General features: G+C 33.0%; 1 non-coding gene across 1 annotated transcript; it reads right to left on the reverse strand.

Annotated features, from left to right (window-relative positions):
* Positions 1 to 336: 336 nt before the first annotated feature.
* On the reverse strand, positions 337 to 418 carry TRNAL-AAG (transfer RNA leucine (anticodon AAG)). The gene has a single exon. It is a non-coding gene; the product is annotated as a tRNA-Leu (tRNA).
* Positions 419 to 7,829: the final 7,411 nt, after the last annotated feature.

Raw genomic sequence — 7,829 nt, forward strand, 5'->3', positions numbered from 1 at the left:
AAAGTTAGAGAAATCGGAATATAAATCCATCAATTTATACCAATGAGTCACGTTGCCAACATTTCCATCTCTAATTGTATGATAAGACAACTCAGTAATTAAATATTAGTTATGATATTACTTCTAATTACTTCATGCCAACTTAATTTTGGCTCATCTTGACTGTTAGCAGATAACATTTTTAAAACATTTGGGAAGTCTCTTGTAACAATGATGAACTGTTGAGTAGCTAGAGGAATCTTTCACCAACAAATTTCAGCTGGGTAATATCCTATCTAATGGAAAAAAGGAATCACTTTGACATCAATAACTGGCCTACTCTTTGTATAATAAATATGGCAGCAGTGGGATTTGAACCCACGCCTCCAAAGAGACTGGAGCCTTAATCCAGCGCCTTAGACCGCTCGGCCATGTTACCACATGTGCATATCATTAGGATAGCTCACAGATCTAGAACATCAAAATTAAAGGGTTTTTTGTTTTAAAGTATTAATTGAAAAGATGTCAGCAAAGGTTTAAAGAAAGTTCATTATTAAACATAAAATCGATGAGAAATTCATATTTTTTATTGAATTGCATTTTGTTTATTTTCATTGAAATAACAAAAGAAATTGAGATGCATGAAGTTGTAAAATATTAGTTCTGATAGGGCACATAATTAATTCATGCAAAATTAAAATTTTAATATCTTTACTGTTAGCAGATATCATTATTTTAAAGGTTTGAGAAGACTGTTGCAACTATGATGAACGGTTTAGAACTCGTTGACTAATGCAGGATACTATCACCATCCTTTTTCAGTTGGTTAATATCTGATCAATCATGAATTGATGATAAATTGTTTTGAACTACTGCGTGTGACAGCTTAAGGTGTGCTTCCACTAACCAAATGTAGCTTCTTTCATACCTTATATACTTTAGGAAACCACTTTGATATAAGTCACTGGATCTTCTCCTTTTCAGTTGGTTAATATCTGATCAATCATCAGTTGATGATAAATTGTTTTAAACTACTGCATGTGACAGCTTAAGGTGTGCTTCCACCAACCAAATTTAGCTTCTTTTATACCTTATCTACTTGAGGAAACCACTTTGGTAAATATCACTGGATCTTCTCCTTGGAGAATAAATATGGCAGCAGTGGGATTTGATTCCAGTGGCTTGAATAGCTCTGTCATCCTACAACCTGCTGTACACTTTAAAATATTTTAGCTCTCATATCTGGAATGTCATTCAAAACTTTACCCAAAGTCAGGAAAAGCTGAGATAAAATGCAAAAGAAGCCAGGTACATTTAACAAGTAATGATTATATTTGACTTCAAATTTCCTTCATTTAGCGCAACTGATGTATCCAAACAACTTTGAAGTATTATTCAAATGCCTAAAATAGACAGCTGTGAGATTAAAATTCAGAGTGATAGGAAAGTTAGAGAAATCGGAATATAAATCCATCAATTTATACCAATGAGTCACGTTGCCAACATTTCCATCTCTAATTGTATGATAAGACAACTAAGTAATTAAATATTAGTTATGATATTACTTCTAATTACTTCTTGCCAACTTAATTTTGCCTCATCTTGACTGTTAGTAGATAACATTTTTAAAACATTTGGGAAGTCTCTTGTAACAATGATGAACTGTTGAGTAGCTAGAGGAATCTTCCACCAACAAATTTTTCTAATGGAAAAAAAGAATCACTTTGCCATCAATAACTGGCCTACTCTTTGTATAATAAATATGGCAGCAGAGGGATTTGAACCCATGCCTCCGAAGAGACTGGAGCCTTAATCCAGCGCCTTAGACTGCTCGGCCATGCTACCATATGTGTTTATTATTAGGATAGCTCACAGATCTAGAACATCAAAATTAAAGGGATTTTTGTTTTAAAGTATTAATTGAAAAGATGTCAGCAAAGGTTAAAAGAAAGTTCATTATTAAACATAAAATCGATGAGAAATTCATATTTTTTATTGAATTGCATTTTGTTTATTTTCATTGAAATAACAAAAGAAATTGAGATGCATGAAGTAGTAAAATATTAGTTCTGATAGGGCACATAATTACTTCATGCAAAATTTAAATTTGAATATCTTTACTGTTAGCAGATATCATTATTTTAAAGGTTTGAGAAGACTGTTGCAACTATGATGAACGGTTTAGAACTCGGTGACTAATGCAGGATACTATCACCATCCTTTTTCAGTTGGTTAATATCTGATCAATCATGAATTGATGATAAATTGTTTTGAACTACTGCATGTGACAGCTTAAGGTGTGCTTCCACCAACCAAATGTAGCTTCTTTTATACCTTATCTACTTTAGGAAACCACTTTGAGATAAGTCACTGGATCTTCTCCTTTTCAGTTGGTTAATATCTGATCAATCATCAGTTGATGATAAATTGTTTTAAACTACTGCATGTGACAGCTTAAGGTGTGCTTCCACCAACCAAATTTAGCTTCTTTTATACCTTATCTACTTTAGGAAACCACTTTGATATAAGTCACTGGATCTTCTCCTTTTCAGTTGGTTAATATCTGATCAATCATCAGTTGATGATAAATTGTTTTAAACTACTGCATGTGACAGCTTAAGGTGTGCTTCCACCAACCAAATTTAACTTCTTTTATACCTTATTTACTTTAGGAAACCACTTTGATATATATCACTGGATCTTCTCCTTGGAGAATAAATATGGCAGCAGTGGGATTTGATTCCAACGGCTTGAATAGCTCTGTCATCCTACAACCTGCTGTACACTTTAAAATATTTTAGCTCTCATATCTGGAATGTCATTCAAAACTTTACCCAATGTCAGGAAAAGCTGAGATAAAATGCAAAAGAAGCCAGGTACATTTAACAAGTAATGATTATATTTGACTTCAGATTTCCTTCATTTAGTGCAACTGATGTATCCAAACAACTTTGAAGTATTTTTCAAATGCCTAAAATAGACAGCTGTGAGATTAAAATCCAGAGTGATAGGAAAGTTAGAGAAATCGGAATATAAATCCATCAATTTATAGCAATGAGTCACGTTGCCAACATTTCCATCTCTAATTGTATAATAAGACCACTCAGTAATTAAATATTAGTTATGATATTACTTCTAATTACTTCATGCCAACTTATTTTTGGCTCATCTTGACTGTTAGCAGATAACATTTTTAAAACATTTGGGAAGTCTCTTGTAACAATGATGAACTGTTGAGTAGCTAAAGGAATCTTCCACCAACCAACTTCAGCTGGGTAATATCCTTTCTAATGGAAAAAAAGAATCAATTTGACATCAATAACTGGCCTACTCTTTGCATAATAAATATGGCAGCAGTGGGATTTGAACCCACGCCTCCGAAGAGACTGGAGCCTTAATCCAGCGCCTTAGATCGCTCGACCATGCTACCACATGTGCTTATCATTAGGATAGCTCACAGATCTAGAACATCAAAATTAAAGGGTTTTTTGTTTTAAAGTATTAATTGAAAAGATGTCTGCAAAGGTTAAAAGAAAGGTCATTATTAAACATAAAATCGATGAGAAATTCATATTTTTTATTGAATTGCATTTTGTTTATTTCCATTGAAATAACAAAAGAAATTGAGATGCATGAAGTAGTAAAATATTAGTTCTGATAGGGCACATAATTAATTCATGCAAAATTAAAATTTGAATATCTTTACTGTTAGCAGATATCATTATTTTAAAGGTTTGAGAAGACTGTTGCAACTATGATTAACTGTTTAGAACTCGGTGACTAATGCAGGATACTATCACCATCCTTTTTCAGTTGGTTAATATCTGATCAATCATGAATTGATGATAAATTGTTTTGAACTACTGCATGTGACAGCTTAAGGTGTGCTTCCACCAACCAAATTTAGCTTCTTTTATACCTTATCTACTTTAGGAAACCACTTTGATATAAGTCACTGGATCTTCTCCTTTTCAGTTGATTAATATCTGATCAATCATCAGTTGATGATAAATTGTTTTAAACTACTGCATGTGACAGCTTAAGGTGTGCTTCCACCAACCAAATTTAGCTTCTTTTTTACCTTATCTACTTTAGGAAACCACTTTGATATATATCACTGGATCTTCACCTTGGAGAGTAAATATGGCAGCAGTGGGATTTGATTCCAACGGCTTGAATAGCTCTGTCATCCTTCAACCTGCTGTACACTTTAAAATATTTTAGCTCTCATATCTGGAATGTCATTCAAAACTTTACCCAAAGTCAGGAAAAGCTGAGATAAAATGCAAAAGAAGCCAGGTACATTTAACAAGTAATGATTATATTTGACTTCAGATTTCCTTCATTTAGCGCAACTGATGTATCCAAACAACTTTGAAGTATTATTCAAATGCCTAAAATAGACAGCTGTGAGATTAAAATCCAGAGAGAAAGGAAAGTTAGAGAAATCGGAATATAAATCCATCAATTTATAGCAATGAGTCACGTTGCCAACATTTCCATCTCTAATTGTATGATAAGACCACTCAGTAATTAAATATTAGTTATGATATTACTTCTAATTACTTCATGCCAACTTAATTTTGGCTCATCTTGACTGTTAGCAGACAACATTTTTAAAACCCACGCCTCCAAAGAGACTGGAGCCCTAATCCAGCGCCTTAGATCGCTCGGCCATGCTACCACATGTGCTTGTCATTAGGATAGCTCACAGATCTAGAACATCAAAATTAAAGGGTTTTTTGTTTTAAAGTATTCATTGAAAAGATGTCAGCCAAGGTTAAAAGCAAGTTCATTATTAAACATTAAATCGATGAGAAATTCATATTTTTTATTGAATTGCATTTTGTTTATTTTCATTGAAATAACAAAAGAAATTGAGATGCATGAAGTAGTAAAATATTAGTTCTGATAGGGCACATAATTACTTCATGCAAACTTAAAATTTGAATATCTTTACTGTTAGCAGATATCATTATTTTAAAGGTTTGAGAAGACTGTTGCAACTATGATGAACTGTTTAGAACTCGGTGACTAATGCAGGATACTATCACCATCCTTTTTCAGTTGGTTAATATCTGATCAATCATGAATTGATGATAAATTGTTTTGAACTACTGCATGTGACAGCTTAAGGTGTGCTTCCACCAACCAAATGTAGCTTCTTTTATACCTTATCTACTTTAGGAAACCACTTTGATATAAGTCACTGGATCTTCTCCTTTTCAGTTGATTAATATCTGATCAATCATCAGTTGATGATAAATTGTTTTAAACTACTGCATGTGACAGCTTAAGGTGTGCTTCCACCAACCAAATTTAACTTCTTTTATACCTTATTTACTTTAGGAAACCACTTTGATATATATCACTGGATCTTCTCCTTGGAGAATAAATATGGCAGCAGTGGGATTTGATTCCAACGGCTTGAATAGCTCTGTCATCCTACAACCTGCTGTACACTTTAAAATATTTTAGCTCTCATATCTGGAATGTCATTCAAAACTTTACCCAATGTCAGGAAAAGCTGAGATAAAATGCAAAAGAAGCCAGGTACATTTAACAAGTAATGATTATATTTGACTTCAGATTTCCTTCATTTAGTGCAACTGATGTATCCAAACAACTTTGAAGTATTTTTCAAATGCCTAAAATAGACAGCTGTGAGATTAAAGTCCAGAGTGATAGGAAAGTTAGAGAAATCGGAATATAAATCCATCAATTTATACCAATGAGTCACGTTGCCAACATTTCCATCTCTAATTGTATAATAAGACCACTCAGTAATTAAATATTAGTTATGATATTACTTCTAATTACTTCATGCCAACTTATTTTTGGCTCATCTTGACTGTTAGCAGATAACATTTTTAAAACATTTGGGAAGTCTCTTGTAACAATGATGAACTGTTGAGTAGCTAAAGGAATCTTCCACCAACCAACTTCAGCTGGGTAATATCCTTTCTAATGGAAAAAAAGAATCAATTTGACATCAATAACTGGCCTACTCTTTGCATAATAAATATGGCAGCAGTGGGATTTGAACCCACGCCTCCGAAGAGACTGGAGCCTTAATCCAGCGCCTTAGATCGCTCGACCATGCTACCACATGTGCTTATCATTAGGATAGCTCACAGATCTAGAACATCAAAATTAAAGGGTTTTTTGTTTTAAAGTATTAATTGAAAAGATGTCTGCAAAGGTTAAAAGAAAGGTCATTATTAAACATAAAATCGATGAGAAATTCATATTTTTTATTGAATTGCATTTTGTTTATTTCCATTGAAATAACAAAAGAAATTGAGATGCATGAAGTAGTAAAATATTAGTTCTGATAGGGCACATAATTAATTCATGCAAAATTAAAATTTGAATATCTTTACTGTTAGCAGATATCATTATTTTAAAGGTTTGAGAAGACTGTTGCAACTATGATTAACTGTTTAGAACTCGGTGACTAATGCAGGATACTATCACCATCCTTTTTCAGTTGGTTAATATCTGATCAATCATGAATTGATGATAAATTGTTTTGAACTACTGCATGTGACAGCTTAAGGTGTGCTTCCACCAACCAAATTTAGCTTCTTTTATACCTTATCTACTTTAGGAAACCACTTTGATATAAGTCACTGGATCTTCTCCTTTTCAGTTGATTAATATCTGATCAATCATCAGTTGATGATAAATTGTTTTAAACTACTGCATGTGACAGCTTAAGGTGTGCTTCCACCAACCAAATTTAGCTTCTTTTTTACCTTATCTACTTTAGGAAACCACTTTGATATATATCACTGGATCTTCACCTTGGAGAGTAAATATGGCAGCAGTGGGATTTGATTCCAACGGCTTGAATAGCTCTGTCATCCTTCAACCTGCTGTACACTTTAAAATATTTTAGCTCTCATATCTGGAATGTCATTCAAAACTTTACCCAAAGTCAGGAAAAGCTGAGATAAAATGCAAAAGAAGCCAGGTACATTTAACAAGTAATGATTATATTTGACTTCAGATTTCCTTCATTTAGCGCAACTGATGTATCCAAACAACTTTGAAGTATTATTCAAATGCCTAAAATAGACAGCTGTGAGATTAAAATCCAGAGAGAAAGGAAAGTTAGAGAAATCGGAATATAAATCCATCAATTTATAGCAATGAGTCACGTTGCCAACATTTCCATCTCTAATTGTATGATAAGACCACTCAGTAATTAAATATTAGTTATGATATTACTTCTAATTACTTCATGCCAACTTAATTTTGGCTCATCTTGACTGTTAGCAGACAACATTTTTAAAACCCACGCCTCCAAAGAGACTGGAGCCCTAATCCAGCGCCTTAGATCGCTCGGCCATGCTACCACATGTGCTTGTCATTAGGATAGCTCACAGATCTAGAACATCAAAATTAAAGGGTTTTTTGTTTTAAAGTATTCATTGAAAAGATGTCAGCCAAGGTTAAAAGCAAGTTCATTATTAAACATTAAATCGATGAGAAATTCATATTTTTTATTGAATTGCATTTTGTTTATTTTCATTGAAATAACAAAAGAAATTGAGATGCATGAAGTAGTAAAATATTAGTTCTGATAGGGCACATAATTACTTCATGCAAACTTAAAATTTGAATATCTTTACTGTTAGCAGATATCATTATTTTAAAGGTTTGAGAAGACTGTTGCAACTATGATGAACTGTTTAGAACTCGGTGACTAATGCAGGATACTATCACCATCCTTTTTCAGTTGGTTAATATCTGATCAATCATGAATTGATGATAAATTGTTTTGAACTACTGCATGTGACAGCTTAAGGTGTGCTTCCACCAACCAAATGTAGCTTCTTTTATAC

This window comes from Taudactylus pleione, unplaced genomic scaffold (assembly GCF_031769625.1).
Source record: "Taudactylus pleione unplaced genomic scaffold, aTauple2 ptg000016l, whole genome shotgun sequence".
NCBI classification, from domain to species: Eukaryota; Metazoa; Chordata; class Amphibia; order Anura; family Myobatrachidae; genus Taudactylus; species Taudactylus pleione.